Genomic DNA, 14,131 nt, shown 5'->3' with positions numbered 1-14,131 from the left:
ACCTGTATATTTCAGGTGCTATGCAAGGTATTTGTTCTGTTATTGAATATTATTATTCATCAAAAAATTGCCATAGTGGAGTCTAAAACTAATATTTTTTTCTGTTTTGATATCCCTAACCTATCTATTTCCAGAACTAACTTTTTCTGCTGAGATTAATCATTTTTCTACTGTATCAACTATTATAACCTTAATTTATTATTAACATAACTAAAAAGTACATTATTACCTCTACATGCCAATAACGTATGTATCACCAGCTCTTGTTTCCCTAGCAAAAAGAGCAAGATGCAGATATGTTTGTGCCAAAACAGAAATTAAAAAGTTTAGAAGTTTTCTTTGCTCTCTCATTTACATAAAAATTATATCCCTCATGCAAAATTAAAGAAACAAATCACACTCTGTGCTTTTGACTCCTTTGGTTGTTTAAACAGAAACATACATGAACCCAGCAATATATACATTAACATGTGGTTCTATCTTTGCTTCAAATGATTTCATTTTAAATTGATCAAATACACACAATTAGACCTTTACTTGGGCCTCAGATACTACATCTCAATGCATTTTCAGAATTCAGAGGAAAGCCAGATATTCAAGGTAGGTTATTTATCTTGGATCCCTATCTTTCGTTTCTTCTGTCTGGAATCTACACTCCCACCTCCCCTGCCCTGCCCCAGCCACACACATATACAGTGTCAAATATCCTCCTCCCTCACCAGGGACTTGAGCACCTGTGGGTCCTTATAGTTGAGAAGCCATAACCCATGGGATAGTCTTTCTTGGTTGGCCTACAATTAAATTTAGTTTAATTACCAAGAATTAAAATTAAGAGATTTTATGTGCATGTGTTTCTCTAGGTTCCCTTGGGGCGGGGGGAAAAATGGGAAAATCTGGAGACAAAGACCTACGTTCTCTCAGGGCAATAATTAGCTGATGTTGAGTAAGGCCTGTTCCCCTTGAATAGGGTACGTTCTGTCATACTACCACAGTCTTCCACTGCACCCTCATCCTAAAGGAAAGGTACCATTTCCTGTGGATTTCATACTACTGCCATCTTTTCATCCATAGCTATTACCTGCCTGAGCCTGTATGTGTGTGAGTTTGAAATTCTGCTTTGTCGTCCATACATTTTATTAGTTTCATTTAGCTCTCGGGAGTGAAAATGGAAATAAAAAAGAGCCAAAGTAGTGGTTCTTCCTCTATGTGTTAGCTAAAAAAGAATCAATTTTTCCATACATCTTTCATCCTGTGGGCATCATCTCTATATTAGCATGCCATTGTCCCTTCTTTAATGTTGGACAACTATGTCCCCAACTATGTCCCTCTCCCTTTGAAGAGACAGTGGAAGAGAAAAAAAAAAGCCCCACACAGCTATATACAGTACACAGGCCCACCCCCAGAAAGTTCTCTATCCACAAACTGAACCAAGTGGATTGAAAATTTTTTTAATAGAATGTGTCTCTAAAACACACATAGCCTTTTTCTTGTCATTAATTCTCTTAAAAATACTATATAGAAACTATTTACATTATATTGGATGTTAAAAGTCATTTAGATATGATTTAAAGTATATGTAGGATAACAAAGAATAAGTACAAATACTATACCATTTTGTGAAAGGGACTTGAGCAACTGTGGATTTTATTATGAGAGGGTTATCCTGAATTTAATACTCTAAAGAACCCCAGGATGACTGTTATTGTTCCATATCCTAAATGTCCTATGTAAACACACTATTATATAAGGGAGGAAGGAAAGAGAAAGAGATTGAAGAGAAGAGAAAGGAAGCAAAAGAAAGGGAGGACATAAGCTTTTGCTGAGCATCTAGTAAGTTGATAGTCATTTCACATGTTACTAAATTTCATCTCCATACCTTCCTTGAACAAAAAGAATCATTAACTCCTATTTTTCATTCATTTTAAAATTGAAATTTTATTTATTCATTTTTATTTTAGCGAAGATGATAGGAAGGTTTAGTTCCAAAGAAATATGGTTACTTAAAGCTCAAAAAATTAAACCCTCAAAAAATAAACCCTCAAAGAAACAACAACTCAAATAATAAATGGGCTAATGATTTAAAGAGATCCTTCTCAGAAGAAGAAGTAAAAATGTCTAATCGTCATGTGAAAAATGTTCAACATCTTTGGCCATAAAGGAAATGCAAATCAAAACAACACTGAGATTCTTCTTTACCTCAGTTAGAATGGCCATTATCAAGTAAAGTAATCCTAACAAATTCTGGAGGGGGATTCAGCCAAAAGGGAACTCTATATTACACTACTGGGTGGGTATGTAAACTTGTTCAACCAATCTGGAAAGTATGGATATTCCTCAAAATTAAACATAGAACTATTCTATGACCTAGCAATTCCACTCCTGTGCATTTATCCAATAGAGCACAAACAAGGCTTACACTAAAGCCATCAGCACAGCCATGTTCACTGCAGCACTATTTACCATAGCCAAGATATGGAATCAACCCAGATGCCCCTAAATGGACAAATGGATTTTTTTAATGCAGTATATATACACAATGGTATTTTACTCATTCATTAGAAAGAATGTACCATTCGTAAGGAAATTGAAAGACTTGGAAAAAATTATATTAAGTGAAGTAAACCAGACCCAGAGAAGTTGCATGGTTTTCCTCTCTTGTGATAGCTAGAAGGTGGCTATAAATTTGAGTAAACACACTGGGTGGTATGCAATGAATGAATTAACTGAAGTACAATAAGCTCTATGGAGAGTTCAAATAGTTTAATTCTTTAGAAAGACCAAGTCAAAGCCCAACAAAGTAACCACTAGCAAATATGTACTGGCAAGATGGGGGAATCTTGGTGCCAAGAGGAGATGAGTAGATGAAAGAAGAGAGGAAGTGGGGGGGATACAGTCAAATTTTCATTATATATAAAACAAAATTAAGAAAAATAAAGGAAGGAGTGAGCCAAAGGGGATGAAAATGTTGAAAGGAGTGACACAGATCAAGATGCATTATATTCACAAACTGCTTTGTTAAATGGCAAAACAATATTTAATTCATATCCTACAAAGTTAAGTGAAGGAAGGGATGGTTGGGAAGGATGGGTAAGAATGATGAAAGGGATAACATTGATCAAATCACTTTGCATTCATAAACTGCTTTGTTGAATGACAACTCCTTTGTACAACTACTTAAGAACAATAACAACATAAAAAAAGAAATATGGCAAACAAACGAAGAGAGCACAGGGCATGAGAGAAAATTGGACTTTTAGAAGAGTTAAATCACTTTTTGAGGTCTAGATCTTAGTACATGGTAAAGGTAGGATTTGATGCCAAGCCAGAATGACAGAAAAACCCATATTCCTTCCTTCCTCTATGCCACGCTTTTCTAGCAAATAATAACATAGGAATGGATGGAAGTCATTCCAATATTCAACCGTGAAACTGGGAACTTGCCAGAAACAACAAAGAAAACAACTCAAAACTTCTCTGTGGCTCCAGTGGTAGAGTGCTAGCCTTGAGCAATATGGAAGCCAGGGACAGTACTAAGGCCCTGAGTTCAAGGCCCAGGACTGGCAACAAACAAAAAACAAAAAACAAAACTTCTGTGTCAACTTCAGGGAGTCTTTCTTTGTTTGTGGCAAGAAAAAGAAACTCATTGAAGAACTTGGAGACCTGTATCTTCCATTGATATACACACCAACACCAACCATGTCGGATATGGTCAGACAATCTGAGGCTCAGAAGGAACCAAGGTAAACTTAACCCATCATAAATATCTCTGGCCCATCTCTAGCTAGTCTAGCTGGTCTAGAAGTCTCCTTCCTAGTCAAATTCTTTTATTCACCACTGAACAAAAAGAAATTAGAATACAAAAAGTACCTTAGTAAGGTCTATGCTCCAGCTTACTAAAGTCAGTCTGCAAAAGAGGCAGGTAGACAGTCTTGTGAGAATGTCTTCAGAGGATACAAGGGATTTCCCTGCCCCCAAGTGTCTCTTCTGCATGCCTGCCTCCCTGGCCCAAACTTATAATCCTTTGGCCAAAGATACTCCATCCTAAGGAGAAGTCTTTTCTGAAATTGTGTGTTTATATAAAAGACCATGTCACTATTAAATATTAAGGTATCCATGTGGGCCCAATAAAGACACACTGATTTGTAAAGGTAGAACGCTGTAGTAAGGCAGTTGCCTACACACAGCTGAGTCCTATAAATGGCCCTTGGCTTAAACAGCATTATACCACCCTGATTTCCAGACCAAAGAATTCTATGTTTTCTTGCCCCTGTTTTGTTACTTTCAGTGAGTGCCCAAAGCAAAACCATTGCTTAGAGAAGAACAGATGTGTAAGAACATAATAATAATTACAATAATAATGTACAGTCATGAAATAAATCCTTACTATGAAACATAAAATCGCTCATACCAAATGGAAAATGCTTGAAGTCTCCCAACATAATGAAAAGCAATTATTTGTTAACTGAATATTGTTATTAAAGGAAACAAAATTTAGTAGTCTACCACCATGATAGTTTATATGTGGAGTCAGGCTTGCCGAACAAACATTTTTAATAACATTAAAGTCAAATAGGAATCTTCTTCTCTCTGTTAACAAAGAAATATCTAAATTTCCACAGTGCCAAAGTGATTGGAGATGTTCCCAGTTAATTTCTAAAAGACCATTTACTTTTTTAAATGAGAACTGCTGATTTCAGAAGTTTTAAATTTACACAACAATAATCGTGAAGATAGCTCAGGGTTTTCATATATGCACCATTTTCCCCAGTAATTAACATCTTATATTAGTATGGCACATCTGACACAAATAAAGAACCTGCATAAGGCGTTACTCAACGCCTTATTCTACTTTCCTTAGTTTTTAATCTAATGTCCCTTTACTGTTCCCAGACCTCCCTCTCCCTCTCCCCCTCCCTCTCCTCTCTCTCTCTCTCTCTCTCTCTCTCTCTCTCTCTCTCTCTCTCTCTCTTCCTCTCTCCCTCTCCCCCCCCCTTTCTTTTACAAACTAATATAAGCCGAGATCTGGACACTAGGCACATTCATGCTAATTAGAGATTGTTGCTTTCAAGCCCACTCACAGCATCCCACTAAGAGCAATCCCAAAGATGCCTATTTTGCAGAGCAATGATTCCTCTTTAATTTGGGGGTGAGGGGGGGTGGGGAAGGAGCTGGAGTATGGCTCAAATGGTAGGGCACCAGCCAAGCCAGAAAGCCAGGCACCAAGTTTGAATCCCAGATCCCATACATACAAACAAGTAAATAAACTTGAGAAATAACAAAGAGCTTCCAGTTTGGGGCTTTTATTCAAGTGAGGCCATCTGAAAATTATACTATCTAACATTACTATCATTTCATGAAAACTAATAAAAAAAGAATATGAAATTAGAATATAATGGGGCTGGGAATATGGCCTAGTGGCAAGAGTGCTTGCTTCTCATACATGAAGCCCTGGGTTTGATTCCCCACCACCACATATATAGAAAAGGCCAGAAGTGGCACTGTGGCTCAAGAAGTAGTGCTTGCCTTGAGCAAAAAGAAGCCAGGGACAGTGCTCAGGCCCTGAGTCCACGCCCCAGGACTGGCCAAAAAAAAAAAATTAGGATATAGTCATAAACTAAGTCTATGAAAATAAAATTTAGGAAAAACTCACTTTCCAGATTCACTGATGCTCTATCCCCCAACTTCTGGCCCAAAGAAGACTCACTCTTTGATAAGCACCAGTCAAAGGCTTGGGCTTTTTTGTCTTTTTTTTTTTAACTGTATTTTGCCCCATTTGGGTACTGGGAATCAAACCCCAGGATATTGCACTTACTGGGCAAGCACTTTGCACTGAGCCCTCAAAGGCTTGCCATTTCCCAATCCACTATAAAATATAACTCCTTGAGATGCAATTAGGATAAGGAGGACACATTGCTAGGAAGAGTAGAAAAGCCCCTATGGTCCCGATCTAGTTCCTTCTGCCTTCCCATTGCCTTTCCTTCCATTTTCTTTCTTCTCATCGCACTCTTGGGCTCTACATACAAAGACCACCACTAAGCGACAAGAAACTGGGAAACTACTCTAGCCCTTTTTCATCCCCTCCTCACTCTTGTCATGGCACTGAGGATCCAATGGACAGGCTGCTTGCACATGCCCCCAGCCCTTTTGCTTAGACAAAAAACAATCGATTTTATGACAAGACCTTGCAAAAATGTCCAGGGTGCCTCATTCTCCTGAGTAGCTCAAGTTGCAAGTATACCTGGCCACTCTGACTTTTGTGTTTTATCTATGAAACCTTCATAAAGGTGATGATAGTTGAGTTAGACCTCTAGGAACTTTTTTTACAAGAAAAAAAATAATCCGAACTTTGAATTATTGTAAAGGCACAGAGAGGTCAAACAATTAAAAACAGAAACGTTGTGTGATACAACTGTCTCCCTACTAGCTATGTCTGAAGGAAGCCATGCCAGTATGTTGCACTACCGTATTTTTTGCACTCTATTCTCAATAGCCAAAAAGTGAAAACCTAAATTGTGATGTGTGTGCACATGTGTGTGCACCTATACACACACATGCACACGGACACAAATCAAATATTATTCAGCCAAAATCCTGTCCTTTGTGACAACATAATTGGAACAGGAGATAATCACTGAACCAAGTCAGGAACGGAAAGACAAGTGCCACATGACATTGCTCATCCATGGAACCTATAAAAGCTGAGTAGAGAATAGTGGATACCAGAGGCTGAGGACAACAGTGATAAGGAAGGGGTAAGAGGCGCTAGCTGATGGTCTCTAAGTCATGGGTAGACAGGAGTAAGAAGTTCTGGTGTGCTGTTGCAAGATAAGATGGTTACAGATAATGATTGTGTACTCTATACTTTGAAATGATGACTGCTTATGGGGAGGGATATGTTGCATTTGCACTATACTTTCTCTTGAAAGTGCTTTTCCTTCAGTTTCAATCATCTTTGCTTTTCTTAACTGTTTCACTGCAAAATAAACTTCAAACCCTAATGACTAAGAACATTTGTTTTCTCATGGGCTATGAGTTAGTAATCTAGGTGTCTGCTTCAGGGACTCTTACAAAGCAATAATCCAAATGTTGGCCAAGGGTAGAGTCATTTCAGGGCTGGACAATTAGGAAATGACTTCCAAGTTCACTCAGATGGTTGTTGATTTAGTTCTTTGCTGTTAGCCACTGTCTGCCGTTCTTTCCTTCCCATGTGGACATCTCTATTGGAACATCTTATAAAATAGCAGCATACTTCTTCACAGGCAGAGAGCTAGAAGAGCCAGAGAAAGAGCAGGACAGAGAAGAGCCATAATCTTCTTTTGTATTTAACTAATTTATTATCAAAATGACATACAGAGGGGTTACAGTTTCATAGTAAGGCAGTGAGTACATTTCTTATCAAACTTGTTACCTCCACCCTCATTTTTCTCCCTCCTTCCCTGCCGGGCTAACTCTAAACCCCATTCTGTGGAGATCCCGGGCCTATTTGCCCCCTCCGTGTGTTCCCCTTTTGCTTTCACGCATAGCCTTTGGCCAGTAGGAAGTAATGCGGCAGCGAGGGCCATGGGTAAGCTCCGGACCGGTGTGGCCACGAGAATGCCTCCCCCACCCCATACCCACCAAGGAGGCCAGGTAAGCATTGACATCTCGGAGTAAGCTTCAGGAGCTTCCCGAAGTTTTATTCAGGGGAGGGGTTTATATAACAGTAATGGCGGCAGGAAAAGGAGGGACTAACTGGGTATTAACGATTGGCTGATGAACTGTCCATCACGGTGACATCATGAAACTTCCCGCAGAGGCGGAGATCACAGTCCCCCAGGACCGGGCCCCTGGGCTCAGGCTGGTGCCATGGTGGCACACGTGCTTACAGACGAAGGGCGGGGCTGGCTTAGCTCCCTCTTCCGGGGAGGTTCCAGACCCGGGGAGAAGGTAGGAGTGGATAATGGCCACACACTCCCAGGTCTTAAAGGTATAGCCATCCCTGACACTTCCCCCCTCCCCAATCCCCCCTCCCTCTGCTACCATGAGTTGTGCAGTTGCATTACCGCATATAGTTTTCTAAGTATTACTGTTGCATTGGTTCTCCTTTTACACTTTTTCTCTCCATTTTGATGTTTTCCTTCCCTTCCCTAGTTCCAATAAACATGTACCCAATACCCAGGATATGGAAGAAATCAGTAACAGTGAGATCAGGGGTAAAACCCTAGGGAAGAAAGACAAAAGAAAGTGGCATAATTTCAGATGGTACATTGAAAATAATGATAATGGTAAACCATTTATTTCCATTCACTTCACTTTGTTTCACTTAGCATCATCTTATGTGTTCGTATGTACATAGCTATTGAGCTATTGTGATTTTCTGCTAGGACTATCCTAGATGTGTACTAATTATTACCAATGAGGGAAACTATAGAGTCTATGTTCCTTTGGGTCTAAGAGCCATAATCTTTTAGCTCTACTGTTGGAAATGACATCCTTTTACTCTTGTCATACTCTCCTGAGTAGGAGCAAGTCACTATGTCCAGCTCACTCTCAGAGGATGACACAAAAGCATGAACAGTAGGAAGCTGGGAGCTTTCAGGTTTCTTTAAAAGGTTGTCTCCCACCACAGGAATGAATCTTCATTTTGCAATTTGTTCATATAGCCCTGCTAATATGTGCCATATTGTGTATTTCATGGAAAGCTAGCATACACAAAATAGGTTCTCAATAAATAGTAAGTGAATGTGCAGTCTTTTGATATTTCATGAACTGCAAACCATACCTTTTTACCAGTTAAGTGCTAAGTGCTAAGATGATTTACAGATTTACAGATGACTGCGCATGCCCACCTAAGTTCTGATTTCTATTAATGGCTTTCTCTTGTTCAACATACAGCTCTTGTAGGAAACAGCTGAGTACTAGTCAGAAGATTACATAAAGAACATACCTTTGTTCTTTATTTACCCTGTGAGCTGGCCAGTGACTCACCTCTGAACATCACGTGTTAACAAGGAAACAACAGAGCGTGTTTGGACTATGGTCAACTGAGAAAGCTGAACACCCTCAACAATCACCAACCTAATAAATACTGGAAAAATATTGATTCTTTGGGTTCTAGATTTTTATTCTTTAGGTTTTGAAGTCTAGGATACTTTCTTAGCTATCTGGATTTCTGTACTAAATGCCATCATTTTCTGGAAAGTAGGCCTCTTTACAAGCAGTTTCAGATACTTTTTTTTCTGCTGTACTTAGTCTTCAGCTAAGTTGGCATTCTTTGGCAATCAAAGAAAAGATTCAATTTAAAGTAAAATCTTTATGAATACCAAGACCTAATTTGAGTACTTTGCTGTGCATCATGGAACTTACCATTCAGCAGCAGTCAATATTATAAATAATGATGGTCATAGCAAAGACTTAGATGTTATAAAGCTGCATAAAACTACAGCCTTGGGGGCAAATATCTTAAAATTGTGTTATGTTTTCTCCATGCATTTGCATGGAAGAAAAGTCTCAGGGTCAGAGATCGGAATGCCTTCAAACTATAACATATTCCCATCATGACTCCCATTTCCCTATTTTCATATGCCCCCTTTCCAATTATCCTTTGTGCTCATCTCACTAAGATGAGGTTACTACAGCTGGGTTCACACATTTTACTGGGGGAACAAAGTTACATCTGTTAAAGCAGGAATCCCCTCTCTGAAGAGAGAGATATAGAAAGAGATAGAGACACAGGAACCCTCCAAGCTTATCTAGAAACAGGTAACAAATGTGTGCATCAGCCATGGAGGTTGCCTTCTACGTGGCACTAAGTTTTCTCCACTGCTTTCTGTGATTTTTGCCTCTACGTATCCTGTCTCCCAGGTCCACTGTCTCGACAAAGCCCTACTTCTTTATCTTCTTGGCACTGACACACCCAACAAGGTGCTGCTGACTTTGCCAGCCAACACAGCTGAGTTTTGGTAATCTCCTAGATGGCCTGTAAGCCATCAACAATGCTGCTTCCTCTGGGATCTACCGGAGTCTAGTACTTGTTCATCCAGCCACAACAGAATTCTCCAGGTACTGTGACCTCTGCAGTCATTATTGCGGACTCCAGTATCAATGCTCTAGAATCCTGATGCCACTTTGATATGGAAATCTTTGAGTTTGGTGTCATTACTATGGCACGTCCATTCCTATGGGCGATATTCTTTGGCAATATGGAAATGTTGGATTGGAAGGCCAATTGTTTTGCTCGTGTTCAGGACCCCCGAAAAGACCACCAGAGACCAAGACCGATGTAAACAGCAAAGAGGCATTTATTGCGAGCTCGCTCGGACCTCCGCTGATGACACTGAGAGGTCCAGAGGCACAATCTAGCAGTCTTTTTATATCATGAAACAAACAACTCTTAAGCAATCTGGGGAAACTTCCACACAGTCAGGCATATGTTTGATTAACAATACATCACACTAAACAAGCAGAGGGAAATAGGCTAATCTTATCTATAGTTAACTTTGTTAGCAGAGAGCCATAGTTAACTCTGTTAGCAGAGGGCTATAGTAAAACTTTGTTAGCAGAGGGCTAAACCGCATTCCTAAAGTTAAACTTCAATCTCTGCTTATATCTAACACATACATCCTCCATTTCAGACATTCAGCAGTTTTTCTCAAAAAATGTTTTGTGTTGGGCCGTGGATATAGCCTAGTGGCAAGAGTGCCTGCCTCGGATACATGAGGCCCTAGGTTCGATTCCCCAGCACCACATATACAGAAAACGGCCAGAAGCGGCACTGTGGCTCAAGTGGCAGAGTGCTAGCCTTGAGTGGGAAGAAGCCAGGGACAGTGCTCAGGCCCTGAGTCCAAGGCCCAGGACTGGCCAAAAAAAAAAAAAAAAAGTTTTGTGCACGCTTTCTGTGTAACCTCTTGATTTAGGGGAGAGCAAGCTTAGATTTTTAAGATGGAGTCACTTAGGCCTTTTCACAACAAAAGGGGACAACTGGCAATGCAGACTTGGAAATCACCCCAATAAACATAATTAAAGCTACGAATGAATGAACTTCCCAGATGTCTTTAAAATAAAAGCAGAGATGAAAGGACAAAGCTTGAGGACAAGCAGCCAGAAAAGAAAGCAATCAATAAGATTCAGGAGGTTTGAGTGTGGTATTCCAGAAGATGAAGCCTTAGCCTCGACTGTAGTATAAAGCTGTTCATCTTTCGTCTACACTGATAGAATTGAAAGTGGTAGTGCATTGAGAAAAGGCACGAAATTACAGGCCAGGAAATCTGACTCTACCCCAACTCAGTTACTTGCTGTCTGGCCCTTGGGTGAATCATTTCCCCTCTTTAGATCTCAGTTACCTCATGGGGAAGAGAAGAATGTTGGGCCAGATGATTGTTGTTGACTTTAGGATTTATTAGTGACATATAGGAAGTTAACAATGTTTCCAGTCCATTCCACTCCCATCCTTCTCCAATATTCTCACAGTACTGTCACAAGTGCTGAGTGACCTTACCAAAAAATAGGAGGCATCACACATACCTTCCTAGAAAAACATATAGCATTTCAGGAGTCAAATCTGCTTGACTTTACTATGGGAGTGTATTTACTATAATTTCATTAAAGCTTCCACATTTGCATTACCTGGAAAATACCTATATAAACTACGAAATTCTGAAAGCATATTACAAATTTCATCCCAAATAGACCTTTTTCTTCTCAAAATGTTTTTTAAATTATCTTTAAATAGTTGTACAAAGGGGTTTCAATTACCTTCATTTTGCATAAAAGGATCAAGAAAGTTTTTTGTCCTTAGTGAGATTTACACATAGTTTCCTTCAAGTTATTTCCCTATACTTTTGTAATATATAAGATAAATAAGCCAAGTTCTGGTGGCTAATGCCTATAATCCTAGCTACTCAAGAGGCTGAGATCTGAGGATGGCAGTTCAAAGCCAGCCTGGACAACAAAGTCTGTGAGACTCTTATCTTCAACTAAATCTCAGAAAAACAAACAAACAAACTGGAAGTGGTATTGTGGCTCAAGTGGCAAGGTGCTAGCCTTGAGCAAAAGGAGCTCAGGGAAAGTACCATGCCCAGAGTTCAAGCCTCAAGGCTAGCAAAATAAATAAATTAATTAATTAATAATAAAAGTTCCCTTATCCTGCCACAAAATAACTTCACAAATCCTATTTTGTGGAAGATTCCTAATCTCCTTTGTTTCAGGATAATGATATTGTAGTACTCTATTTTACATTCACTATGCATATGCAAGAACAAAGCTATTATAAGAAACAACTATGTAGGGTTATTAACAATGCTATTTTAATTCTAATTTCTAAATATCTGAATCTTTTGTAGTCTCACTCCTCCAATCCTCATGTCCTCACCATAAAAAGGAATGAGTACTTAAGACAAATAACTCTGTGGTCATGGGAGAGCACTTCTTAGCGTGCCTGAGGCCCTGGATTCCATCCCTACCAATATAAAGTCCTTCAAAGAGGATAGGAGGAAACTTTCTTGGGGGAAGAGTAGTAACAGCCACATCCATTCTCGTGATTACAGGTAATGATTTCACAGGTATACTTAACAAAGCTTTTCAAATTGCATATTTTAATCATGTGTAGCATATTGTATGCTGGTAAAGGGACTGAAAAAACATTAAGCTACTTGCTTGATGTGAACCTGACTCGTTAGGAAAATCACTCTCTGCAAATTGCTATTATTTCACAAAATGGGCCAGTACTCCTTTTTCCATTTGGCGGCACTGGGGGATAGAACTCAGGGCCTTGTGTTTGTCAGACAAGCGCCCTACCGCTTGAGCTACACCCCCAGTCCCCTTATTCTTGCTTTGTTTTTCAGATAGGGTCCTGAGCTAGCTATTTGCCTGGGGCCAGCCTGAGACTATAATCCTACCACCTTCACCTCCTGAATAGTTGAGACAGGAGACTTGACACACCACACCTTGCTTGTTTGAGAGTCTAAATAACTTGCCCTGACTGGCTTTGAACTGCAGTCCTTGTCCCCTAAGTAATTGGTATTAGAGACATGAGCTATTGTTCTCAGACCCTACTCCTCCTTTTTAAGCTTTAAAATATTGACCTTTCTGATCTAAGAATACTCATTTAGGTCTTTCTTTAAGCAAGAGTTTGTTTAGTTTTAAGTATGCATGTCTTTTACATCTTTGATTCAGTTTATCCCTAAGCATATAATAGTTTTTATTGCTAAATAGTATTTTTCATATTTAAGTTTCAATTTACTGCTAATTTAAAGAAACATGATTGGCCTTTGTTGTATCCTGTAACTTCTGCTAAATGCACTTAGTTCTAGTAGCCTTTCCTATAATTTTATTCTTTTTAAAAATTATTTATTTATTGTCAAAGTGATGTGCAGAGGGGTTACGGTTAAGTAAGGCAGCTTGTTATTCAGCTTGTTATTCAGCTTGTTACCTCCTCCCTCATTTTTCTCCCACCTTCACCCCTCCCCAGCCCCCCCATGAGTTGTACAGTTGGTTTACAGCATATAGTTCTGTAAGTATTGCTGCCGCATTGGTTCATCTCTATTATTTTTATGCAAATGAATCATGCTATATCTATTTCTTAATCTATGTGTTTTTTCTTTATCTTATTTTACTGTACTCCCTAGAACCTCCAATATAATGTCCAATTTAAGTGAGCCCTCAAGCCAGACAGGCTGGTGTGTAGTTGCAATTCCGGAAAGGAGAGGCCAATGCAGGAGAATCAAGAGATTGAGGAAAACCTGAGCTACATAGCAAAAGCCTCTCTCAAAAACTAACAACAAAAGGCAATTTTTCCAGGGCTGGGGGCTCAAGGATGTAATCTTAGCTACTTGGGAGGCTGAGACCAGGATGATCTTGGTTTAAAGCCAGCTGAGGCAGAAAAGTTGACAAGACTCCATCTCCAATTAACCAGCAATAGCTGGGCTGGAGGTGTGTGCTGCTCACGTTGAAGAGAGCCATCTGTAAGCAAGATAAGAAAGAGCTGAGGGTATTTTCTACAGAATTCGATTCCTGATTCCCAGGCCTAGTTTTGGCAGGACCATAAGGACTTTTAATTAGGAGAGATTTTGTCGTTGTTTTATAACTTACCAGATTGTTATTTATGCATTGTTTTTAAGCTCTTTGCCATTCTAGTGTTCACATATTCGTCAAA

Source organism: Perognathus longimembris, chromosome 13 (genome assembly GCF_023159225.1).
Source record: "Perognathus longimembris pacificus isolate PPM17 chromosome 13, ASM2315922v1, whole genome shotgun sequence".
Lineage (NCBI taxonomy): Eukaryota > Metazoa > Chordata > Mammalia > Rodentia > Heteromyidae > Perognathus > Perognathus longimembris.
The sequence above is the reverse complement of the archived record's forward strand: the minus strand, read 5'-3'. Positions refer to the sequence as shown.